The sequence below is a fragment of the Sander lucioperca genome, chromosome 4 (assembly GCF_008315115.2).
Source record: "Sander lucioperca isolate FBNREF2018 chromosome 4, SLUC_FBN_1.2, whole genome shotgun sequence".
Lineage (NCBI taxonomy): Eukaryota > Metazoa > Chordata > Actinopteri > Perciformes > Percidae > Sander > Sander lucioperca.
Window position 1 is genome coordinate 43,154,755 of NC_050176.1, and position 12,704 is coordinate 43,167,458.

Here is a 12,704-nt window from a genome sequence, read left to right on the forward strand (position 1 = left end):
GCTGAAGAACAAGGACAGAGGAAGGGAAAACGAGGCATGAATCAAAGAGGAGGCCTAAAAAAACTTAATTTAAAAAGAAAAAAACCTTCGACAAAGACTGCACTGTTAAAGTAAAAGTTTGACATTTTGGGAGAAAGAGAGTTAAGATGATAAGATCCATACCATTCTGATGTCGGTACTCTAAATATGAAGCCACAGCCAGCAGCTGATTGGCTTAGCTTAGCATAAAGACTGAAAACAAAGGGGAAACAGCTAGCCTGACTTTGTCCAAAGTTTTAAAAAACCGCCACTCTTTTTGCATGAATTAAACAAACAAGGAAAATTATATAAGCAATTAATTGAGCTTTAATGCCGGTATGCAGATTTTGCGACCTTCAGAAAGAGATGCTTGTTGTATTTACCTGTTTCCAGTATTTGTGCTAAGCTAACAGTAACTGTACAGACATGAGAGTGGTATCAATCATTTTGGAAAAACAAAAGAGAAAGACAGTGAGCACTAATCCCACCCCTCCCCCAACCATATTGTCGGTGACTGGCTGGAATGTGGTTTGTTGTATTTTGGTGCACAGCCTGTGCCCTTAGTGTTTGACGTTTACGACCCCTGTGTTGAACTCAAAGAGCACCTTTAAATCTTTGATTTACTCCCCCTCTTCCTCTCTGCCCTCCACAGATCAGCCCTGCTGTGCTTTTCACATTGGCACATGATGGCCAGGTTTTAAGCCTGCCTGTTACATTTCAGTGGTAGACCCTCTTGACACACATGGACGTGCACGCCCGCTGACTCACCAACCTGCTCGTCTGTCACAGTGATTAAGTGTGATCAATGCTGCGCGGTAAACGTGTCTGTGCTAATGTACAATAATATGTCCTGTACAACAGGAGCTGGCTGAGAGGAATGAGGTGGCTGAGACAAAGAGAAAGTCAGAGATAATCTCAACATAGGCTCTAAATTATAGGGCGTTGCTTTGATGCTATATAATAAAAATGGTCAAGGCGTTTATATACGCCTGGTCAAGGCGTTTGGTGTGTAGGCACACCAAAGTACACTCAACATGTACACTGTATGTATAAATGTGGAAGATAGAAGCAGAGAGTTTAACTGTGCCCTGATAAGTATGTATGGAAGTATATTGTATTGTACGGTGTAAATATGTGTATGGGCAAAGAGAGCGTGTCTGTGAGTGGGTCCACAGGGACAGAGATGGAGAAAGAAAGAAAGTAACAAAGAAAGAGAGAGTGAGAGAGAGAGTGTGAGAGGGAGAGGGAGAGAGAGAGAGAGAGAGAGCGAGAAAGTGGGACAGACAGCAGCGACACAGCTCTTAACTCCCTCCTCTCCTGCTCCATCCTCCTGTCGTTCTCCTCTTTCATTTGCCACTGAGGGGAAGGGAAGGAGGTCACCCACTCCTACAAGCACTCAATCAACCTGTGCCGGTGACCTTGCTCGTCCTGGATACCATGCCCGCTCCCTCTGTTTGTCCGCCTGCTAAGCTGCCATCCTGCTGCCATCTCTCTGCAGCCGGTGCCAGGTTACACTGCGAGGAGCACAGAAGTGTCGCTCCACCAGATGCACACTTTTCTGCCCATGCTGTGCCAAAATTTCAATGGCAGACAGCTCTGTTTTACTTCAGTGTATCATGTTAAGAAAGATCTTTGACAAGGATCATGACAAAACATGCCCAGGTTAATTAGTATGTGGGGGGTTCTTCTCCCTCATATGCAACGTTGATGTGCTGCTGAAGAGTGATTTTTTCATTATGAAGGAATGGTTTTGCCAAAGTGAAATAGAGTGAATGAGCGACATGTATATTAAAAGGTCCAATATGTAATATATTTACTGTAATAAATCCAAAAAATGACCCCAATGCATCATCAGATATTAAGGAAACATGCAAGTTGAAATACTATATTTTCTGACAACAATGCTAATGTCAGTATTTTCTCCTTTTGAAATTTATGTTCTGTGACAGAATATCTGTTTGTGTTTTGGCCTGTGTGTTGTTATCAACTGCCCAGTTTGACAGCCAGGCCGGGTTGCCAGATATACCTGTAAAAACGTAAACCCAGCGCGCTATAGCTGTAATGTTGACGCCATGAAAGCAGCATACAAACGAACAGGATCAACGGAGATAGATTCTACCCGACCTAAAAAAACGGCATGTTTCTAACAGTTGCGTGACCAGAGACGTAACAAACCCCGGGTAAATATTGGAGATGTATTTGAAAGATGGAGACAGCTTAGAGCCCAAAAGGACGCCGAGTTGGCTAATTTCCTCCTGAACAGGTAGCTAAGCATTAGCTTCAGGCTAATTTATCACGGCTACAATGGACGGGCATTTTATGTAATTTCAAAATTTGTGTACTCACATTGAATTACATAGCTAGAGTACCCGAGTTGGTTACTTGCAAAAACAATTGAGACACAGCCAGTAAAGTGATCCCGACTGGTCCTGGCTAACGCCGCCATGCTAACCCTGCTAACTGCTAGCTAATGTTAGCGGAGGACCAGGACAGCGAGGTTGCTGTGTTTTTGGCGGTTCCTACCATAATCCTAAAATGAAAAAAATGTGTCTGTCAATTAGGTACAGAGCTCCGTGTGAGCACAGGCTTTTATGACTGTGAATATAGCCAGCATCTAACGTTAGCTACTACGCTGTACTGTGAAGTATGTCTGTCTATGTGAGACAAGCATCTAGCAACATTGTTGGGGAGGAGGGGGTGGGGGAGATGACTCTCCAGTATTTTGAATTTGTACTGCAGTAACTATTTTAAACACTAGCTGTCAGTATTACATATTGCACCTTTAAGCATCATGTGAGGACGCCCAGTAAATCCTGTATACTGCACATGCAGTCACATTCAGTTATTGATAAATAATCTGCTGTGACACTTAAGAAAATTACATAACGTAAAGAAAATATGAATCAAAGTCAATCCTGCAACTAACAATTATTTTAAGTTTGATTAATCTGTCAATTATTTACCTGATTATTCAGTTTGAACATACATCAAAAACTAACAATTGTTATTTCACTTTTCAGTAATCATTTCTCAAAATTAATCAATTGGTCTATAAAATGGTTGGGAATAGGTAAAAATGCCCATTAAAATTTATATTTTTGACAGACGATTTTTTTCAGACAAATCCAAAGCTAATAGATACCACGAGCAACTTACTTCATTAAAATAGTTGGCTACTGATTCGCATTTTCTGTTGATCAACTAATAAATTCATTGTTTTAGCTCTAATCCGAAAATAGTAAAAATGCCCATAGCAATTTTCTTATACTCAAGTTGCTTGCCAAAACCACCACAAGTATTCAGCTTATTATCATAAAGGCTATGGAAACCAGCAAAAGTATAGAGTGTAAGAGAGGGAATATTTTGCATTTTTGCTTTAAAAATGACTTAAAGTGCTCATATTATGCTCATTTTCAGGTTCATAACTGTATTTAGAGGTTGTATCAGCATAGGTTTATGTGTTTTAATATTTAAAAACACTACATTTTTGTTGTACTGCACATTGCTGCAGCTGTCTTTTCACTGTGTGTTGAGCTCTCCGTTTTAGCTACAGAGTGAGGCATCACACTTCTGTTCCATCCTGTTGGGAGTCGCACATGTGCAGTACCTAGGTAAGCACTGCTAGCCAGTCAGAAGCAGAGTATGAGGACATGCCACGCTAGCAGCTAGCCTAGGCAAGCATTATAACGTGTGTTACAAAGTGACGCACGTTCGTCACAGAAGTAAAGGCTGAACTACAATAGAGCTTGGAGTTTGGAGCAGTTTGTGAACAGTGTTTTCTGTTGGAGATGGTAAGTCCCTTTGGGGTGGACTTTGGGCTTTTTCACTTTTTAAACTTATAACGTGCGCAAAAGATATGTCTATAAATTGCAGGAACGTCTGTCTGTCTGTGTGTGTGTGTGTGTGTGTCTGTGCGTTATGCGCATATCTCTTGAACCGTTACTCCGATGGATTTCAAACTTGACAGGTGTCTTGCTACTGGCACGAGTAAGTGCAGTGCCAAGTTTGACATTGTTTGGATTAGAAATGCAAAAGATATTGTTAAATATCGGTAAAAGAAGCACACATTGGCTTTTGCTGCTCTAGCCGCTGGCCACTCCCCCTCTCACACTGCACAGCACGGCACCTCAGACCCACACAAATGTGCAAAGTAGCACTACTTTGGACGATCTTTTACTTTGAATAAACAAACGACAATTCCCGAATTCAAGGACGTTTCAGAATCCCACATGTGCAAAGCACAACCAGCTACAGAGTTTTTTGTGGCAGACAGAGTGTGATACTACTTACAGGCAGGCTACCAGACACTGTTTTTGAGTCATATCGTTGACCGTGTTTGGGGGCGTGTTTGGTGGGAAGGTAACCTGCACGCCACATGCAGAACGCTTTACAACAGTGGGGGAGGGGTTACCGCCTTTGACTCTTTTCCTGCTTCCAACGTTAGCTACATGATTGCTGGATATACCAAACTTACTTTTCTTCACTTTCCTGGAGCACGAGCAGATAGCTGAAAGGAACGTCGCGACTGTTGTGTGGAATAAGGTTGGCGAAATAAAGGCGCTACACTTTTCCGTGTCTATTTTTTTCGCTAAGAGGAGACTCAACAAAAAGCCATTTGCCAACACTAAATATGAAACAAAAGCCAGACACTATAGTATTAAGTTGCTGTGAGCTGTAGCCTACATTCACCACTTCTAACCAGAGGCAGAATATAAAATAACATTATTAGGGCTGTCAGCGTTAACGTGTTAATCGCGATGCGATTAAGGGGCGACGCGATGCAATACATTTTTTTTTTAATCGCATGCCGGCATTTATTAATTTATTTTACACTTCACTCGGCTTTGTGTCGTGCCTAACAGGCTACTATTTTGACCCTTTGCAGCACAGTTACTTATCATCAAGCTGCCACTTCCTTGTAACACATCCTGCTGCTGCAGGCTGCAGGCATGATGGAGAAAGACAGCAGCAATGAAATCCTGAATGGCGCTTTTTATTTTCCAAAACTCCCGGACGGCTCGTAGACAAGTCGAAAGCCATATGCACATTGTGTAAAGCTGAATTAAAATATCACCGAAGCACGTCAAGCTTGAGCTACCACCTACGGAGCTAAGCATAGTAGTACAGTTAACGTGATGCTACCCGCTAGCATGCTACCCACTCAGGCAAAGCACTATTTTGGAGAGTGCTACTTGCCGACCTGTGGATGAAACCAAATCCCAAAAAATTACTACAGCTCTTGCGAAACGGGTGGCAACTAACTGCAGACCTGTCAGCATCGTAGAGGACTCGGGTCTTAAAGACGTACTACGGTTGGCATGTTCTGACCTGTCTCGTTGCCGTCAAGGGGGACAGTAGTTTTCACGGATACACAGCCTGTATGACATGGAGAAAGCAGCCACACTGGAACAGCTGCAAAGTGCTGCAAACACTGTCTCATTAACTGGTGATCACTGGAAGCAGTGAGTAATCAACATTATTTAGGAGTTACTAAACACTATATTGACTCTAGTAAGGATAGGGATTTTTAGTTTAGTTAGGTACTTGGAGGAATTGTGCAATGACAGATTCACACATTTTTCTTTTGTTTACAGTAAATAAATAATTACAAATCTTAAAATCAAGTTCATAAAGTAACTTTCTTTGAATTCATTTGATTCCCAATCAAGATACACTGGTAAAAATTGCTTTCGATTGTTAATATGTACTTAAAAACTGTTCTGAAATGCAAAATAATAGAATTTTAATCATGTGATAAAATATGCGATTAATCGCGGTTAAAGGAGAATTCCGGTCGATTCCAACCCGTAGCTCTGTTGTTTGTAAATTAGGAGTACTGTCAGTAGCGAGAAAAACGAAACCAATCGGTGCTGCCTACACCGAGTTATCCCCCTGCTAGCGTTAGCACCCAACAGGCTTAAACAGGGCAAGTTTTAAACGTGTTTTTAGCCTCTAAACATGCTCGAAATGCCATTACAAGTGCTTAGCCATGTGCAGTTATTCCTTCCAAGGGAACACAGCAAATTTGACTGCAGTAGATGTGACAGAAAGCCATAAAAGTTGTGTTAATCCATACCTCTGTTTATTTCCTGGTTTATGGTAAAGCCCACACTAGTCGAATGCCGATCTCATACAATCCAATATTCCAAAATGTATTTTTTCCACAAAAAAACGATTTGCCGAGGTTCTTTCCATAGTAAAGCGTATGTATCAACAAGCTGTAACCTGACACCACAGTGTAGCGAGCAGAGCTGTAGTTCAAGAGTTCAACAGCTAGGTAACCTAGCAACGGCAGCAGGGGGAGGAGCTCACAGAGCTGACAGACGGAGCTTGGAGTTAGATCAGGACTAATATGAGAAAATGGTTCCAGTTTGTGCCTTTCCAAATTGCGGCAACCAAATGAAGAGATATTTGAGCTTGAGCTTTCACCGTCTACCCCTCCGCAACCGGGAGATTTTACTGTTGTGTGTAGCATGATTATGTATAAAACCACACACTGCACTGTACATACTTTACATTGATTGTGTCTAGATTGTGATATTGTAATTTCCTTTTTGTTGTTGAAGTAAAGACACAAAAGCACAAATGTAATGTGTACTGTTATATTATAAAACCACTGATAACAGACAGGTGCAGCAATATATTATAGAACTGTACAATGTACTTATTCTTACAATTTATTTATTCTTACAATTTACTTTACTTGTACAACACTTTTTCCTAATATAACTGTGCAATTGCTTTGTTTATTCCTAGTAATGGCAATACCAAGTATTACTAGAAATCATATTATTAGACTCAGAAAATGTCCTCTGCCTCTTTGAATCCCGTGTAACTTCCAGTGGGGGAGGGGTACTCTTGTCTGATCACTGCTACAACACAGGTAGGCAAAGTTCTTCTGGTGCCACGGCCAAGGCGCTCTCCTCTCAGAACCCACTCCAGAATCACCCGGTAGGCCACGAGTCTGCATTGGCTGGGGGGAGGAAGGGCGAGCTTTGGTTATTTCACTAAAGAAGTGATGCATTTACTTATAATAAATAATAATACATTTCATTTATAGAGGGCTTTTCATCGTACTCAAAGACACTTTACAGTAAAAACCAGCACATATAGCACATTAAAAACAGATAAGCAATAAAACCAACACATACAACAAGCATATTTAGAAGCAATTAAAAACAATAAAAACTAACTATCAGGTGAGAAATGTAAGATTATTGTATGTGGAAAGCTAATCTGAAGAGGTGTGTTTTGATTAGTGTTTTGAATGTGTATTTACAACAAATGTACATGTACCTAAGCTAGGACAGAGTCAAGACAGCCTGTTGTACTCACTCATTAGACAGCTGGCCATCAGGTCCGTCCGGTTTAGGCCGCTTCTTCCAATTTACTTTCAGGACAAAAACAAAAACGCTTCCAGAACATCCTTATAGATCAGTATGGGGAAACCTCTCTGTATGGCCGAAACAATGTCCGTTTTCTGGGGACCATCCAGACCAGGTTGGATGAGATCCCATTCCTCACAGCACAGGCTTTCTTCCTCGGTGGTCATTGCGTTACAGTATCCACACGAGCATCATGTACCCGCATCACGTGCAACCAGCCACCACTGTAAAATCTCCCGGTTGCGGAGGGGTAGACGGTGAAAGCTCAAGCTCAAATATCTCTTCATTTGGTTGCCGCAATTTGGAAAGGCACAAACTGGAACCATTTTCTCATATTAGTCCTTATCTAACTCCAAGCTCCGTCTGTCAGCTCTGTGAGCTCCTCCCCCTGCTGCCGTTGCTAGGTTACCTAGCTGTTGAACTCTTGAACTGCAGCTCTGCTCGCTCCACTGTGGTGTCAGGTTACAGCTTGTTGATACATACGCTTTACTATGGAAAGAACCTCGGCAAATCGTTTTTTTTGTGGAAAAAATGCATTTTGGAATATTGGATTGTATGAGATCGGCATTCGACTAGTGTGGGCTTCACCATAAACCAGGAATTAAACAGAGGTATGGATTAACACAACTTTTATGGCTTTCTGTCACATCTACTGCAGTCAGATTCGCTGTGTTCCCTTGGAAGGAATAACTGCACATGGCTAAGCACTTGTAATGGCATTTCGAGCATGTTTAGAGGCTAAAAACACGTTTAAAACTTGCCCTGTTTAAGCCCTGTTTAAGCCTGTTGGGTGCTAACTCTAGCAGGAGGATAACTCGGTGTAGGCAGCACCGATTGGTTTTGTTTTTCTCGCTACTGACAGTACTCCTAATTTACAAACAACAGAGCTACGGGTTGGAATCGACCGGAATTCTCCTTTAACTATAGAACTTCAGCGATTAATCGCGATAAAAAAAAAATTAATCGTTTGACAGCCCTAAAGATTATTATTAAGAGTTTATTCCTTCACAGCGCTGTGCAATGCAAGAAAATCTCAGAGCTGAACCGGGCAGACACATCAGTTTTCATCAGACTCACCCCAGGTTAATTAAGTAAACTGCTAACTAATAACATTACCGTCGCCAAAATACCCCGTGAATCAAATCCCCTACTTCACCGTTAACCGTCAAGCCACTAAACCTGTATGGAAATTAACACCTCTGCTGAAATGTTAAATTCGTTAACGATCATAAGACATGAGACAACACCGTCTCTCTCTCTCTCTCTCTCTCTCTCTCTGCGCGCACACACACACACACACACAGGTTCTGGTGGTTGATTAATGCAGATATGTGCTGATTAGCTCTCATAACGGGCCGGGTGGGTAGCACACTGCGCCCTGAGTCCATGAGGCTAATATTTGATTACTCCAGATTGTCATTGTGATATTTTGTGATTACATTCTGAATCTGCAACGTTCACTGTCAGGTAAATCAGTAAGTTAGTAGTAGGGTATACAGGGGAGTTGCATATGAAGTGGTTTGGGTTCCTTCTGTAAGTAATTTTGGGGTACAATTTGGTTTTGATGAATTCTACAAGCAGCAATACCACAGGCCAAGCAATAGGCCCATTCCAAACAGGCACATTTTCAATGGGCACTGCACTAGTATAACACAATAAAGGAAAAAGCCAAAAAGCATAATATGAGCACTTTAAATGATTAACTGATTATAAAAAATGTTGCAAATTAATTTCCTGTGGATCAGCTAATTGATTAATCAACTAATTGTTTCATTCCTAATCAAAATCAATGCATTGATATACTCCTCTATATGTCATCATGAAGGAAGTGACTCCTAAAATAGAGTCAAATTCAACAAAACAAACATGTGGTGTTCCAATAGAATGACTTGACAGCTTTGCTTTAGGAGAAAGTGTCAACAGGCAGCATCCTAACACAGCAGATGACCAAAAAAATATTGCAATGTAGGAATCTGCATGCCATTGCTAAATGAAAGATGCAGCTTCTCATCTCCAAATAATTATTTTCTTTACAAGCATAAATTCCATTCCGCAACCGACGATTTGAGTGTTTTTCCAAACGTAGATGAAGGGGAGAACCGCTTTAATATTACAAAGTCAGACTTGTATTAAAAGACAATTTCCCAATAGTGTAATAATGGAGGAAACTGCTGAACTCCACCACCAGCTACTGCTAGGGAGCTAATTAACACACAAGGCCACAGATATCTCTATCAGCTGTGACAGACTGGTCACATTCCTTTGTTATGTGCTGTCAGACGGGCCTTCCCCTACGGAAAGTTAGTTATAACTGTGGATGCAGCTGCAAAGATGGCTCCGCTGACCACAGCTCCAAAAGGCATGGAAAGACAACACATGGGCCGAGTCACAGGAGGGAGGGGCGGAAAAACGGTTAGGTTTTTCTGAATGGATGGCAGGAGAGCTGAAGACCTTTGGACTTTGGTCATGTAGCCTGTTTAGTTCACAGATTGTGTGCATGTGTGTGTGTGGTTGTGTGTGTGTGTGTGTGTGCGAGAGAGAAAGAGAGAGAGAGAGAGAGAGAAAGAGAGAGAGAGAGAGAGAGAGAGAGAAAGGGAGAGGCAACAGAGACAGGAAAGTGAATGTAAGTCATCTTTAAAAAGGGCAGATTTCTAGGTGATGTATGGGGTGCAGAGTGCGAGCGTGTGTATGTGTGCGTCTGTTTATTGTAGAAATGGGCGTGGGAGGTGTAAGCTAGCTAGCAACAACTCCTCTTGTCGGTCCACAGAGCAATGTGGAGAATGAGGGTTCTGGGTTCAAAGACACACACGCGCACACACACACACACACACACACACACACACACACAGAATAAAAGGCAAAGGGAGTTAATCTGAATATAGGAGTTGGACATTCAGTGCATGCGTATGTGAAGGTATGAAAAGGATCGAGTTTTTGTGCATTAGTCCCTATAGAGCCATGGTTCTGCTCCTCAGACTAACAATATGTCTGCGTGCTAATTTAATAAAAAGGAACAGCAGCAAAGTGTGAGCCTCATAATAAGCAGTATGCCTTGTTTCTCTGTCTCACTTCTTCTTTCACTCATTCTGCCCTGCTTAGTCCACCTATTTAAATTCATTTAATATTTAGTTGATAGGGACAAATACAGTGTCAAATGCAATATATCACAGCGTTTACAGCTACTGCTCATTTCCAATGCCCATCCTATCCATCTGCTTTATCCTCCCTTTGTCTACTTCTGTTCCTCGTTAACGCACGTCTATCTCCTTGTGGTCATTCCTCTCCTGCCTCTCACCCTCTCCCTCCACACCCTCTCTTACTGTATGTGTTCCCTCTTTAATCCTCTCCTCCTTATCTTTCTCTACTTATCTGTCACAGCGTTCTCCTTCCCCTTTTCTCTCACCCTCCTTCCTCATCACTGTTCTTGTATGTGAGTGGTGGGTCTGCGGGGTCCTTGTTATCCAGCACCTATCCAGACATCCCTCAGCTGGGAAGCCAGACAGCCAGATAGAATGACAAAAGACGATCAGGGAGGAGGAGGAAAGACTGACAGCTCGGCAGCTAGTGCAGCAAGACTGAGAAGGCCGGAGAAAAAAATGCAACTGGACAGGAAATGTCCAGAGAGACAGCACTGAGACACCCATGCAAGTAGTTTGACGAGAAGACAGAAAGGCTGTTAATAAGAGACTACCAAACTGGTAGAAATATAGAGAGACATAGGCTGAGCAGCCAGACAAGCAGGTCGTCACAGGCTGGTGCGTAGCAGTCAGTCGAGCTACGAGCCCAGCATCCCAACAGGCCAGAGGGTCAGTAGCTGCATGGCTGATAAACACTGCCTCTGTCTGGGCCTGGCACGGTACTGCACACATTAAATGATGCCAGCATGGAGACGAATAACCATTTAATTACTGCATGTTCAGCCAAAGACTCAAAAGATGACGTTATCTCCTCCTAAAACCTGAAGTAATATTCAGGTGGGGATATTGGAGGAATGGAGTATAGCAGTGATTCTCAAAGTCCGGACTCTGGTCCGGATCTGGACCGGACGGCAAGTCAATCGGGACCCAGCCCACACCTCGTAGGAATGCAACAATACAATTTATTGAAGTGGGTGTATAGTACTCAATACATTGTTAGTCTTGTAGAATATAGTAGTTGATTTGAAACGTTACAGTGATCATTCATGTCCCGGGATAAAAATTATCGTTTGCCTGTTTGACATCGTTGTCATGACAACGTTGACAGCCGAGAGCCTTTGACGTCGGCTAACTGCCGTTCACGTTCAATATTACCGAGTTAACTGTCGACTAACAGGCTATGCTACACGTTTAATATTACCGAGTTATAGGTCGGCTGGCGTTCACGTTAAATATTAGCGAAACCAAACTTTCATAGTGAGTTCAGGGTCAGCTAACTGGCGTTCACATCTGTCCTGCGGGCACAAGAAAGTGAGACTTCGACGTATTCTGTCAGTGAAGGCTACGTCGCGGTGAGGATGTCACTTTCCAAATATGTAAAGAAAAGTTGACCAAGAAAACAGTTTTCAAAGATGAGTGGACTGAAAAATATGCGTTAATTTTGCCCCAATCCAGCATGAAGCTCTTGTGCTTGATTTGCACAGAAAGAGTTGTGAAGACTGGAAACGTTAAACGCCACTATGACACAAAGCACGGATATTTCAAACAGCAATATCCTCAGAATACAGAGGTGAGAACAATAAAACTTTGTCAGTTAAAATCTTCCAATGAATCAACTTTTTTTTGTGAGACCTGTGACACAGCAAGAGAGTGCTACTGAAGCCTCTCTCCGAGTAGCCTTTATATTACTGTGCCTTGTAGTTTTTAAGGTCAGTTTGTTTAATCATTTCAATCAATCATGCCTATTTAGTTTGTAACATTTACTTTTTTAGGCATGAAAATCAATCAATGAAGATTGTTCTCTTTTTGTTAATATTTCTTCTAAAACTATACTGTACACCTGTAAATTTTATCATAAATGTTGGAGCTGCTTAGGTTCAAAAGCAACCATTTTGGGGCCGACACTGAGTCTGGCTATCACCAGATCAAGCTCAATCTTCTAAGATTGAACATTAGTCTGGGGAGACTGCTCTGTATTTTCTACTGCACAAGAGGCGTGATCAACGCGCATAGTTCAAATTACTCTGTACGCAATTGGATAGTCCTTCAACCAATCAGACCAACGATCCGGGTGATGTAGCAGCGACAGCGGCATCAACGGGTTGCTGCGCTTCGGTGGCCAAATAAGAAGCTGCTTGGTCGCTTCTCTATCGTCATCGCGTTA

At 42.1% G+C, this 12,704-nt stretch overlaps 1 long non-coding RNA gene across 1 annotated transcript; it reads left to right on the forward strand.

Annotated features, from left to right (window-relative positions):
- The first annotated feature begins 642 nt into the window (after positions 1-642).
- On the forward strand, positions 643-1,826 carry LOC118494939. Its single transcript, XR_004897140.1, has 2 exons — positions 643-1,236; positions 1,282-1,826. It is a non-coding gene; the product is annotated as an uncharacterized LOC118494939 (long non-coding RNA).
- Positions 1,827-12,704: the final 10,878 nt, after the last annotated feature.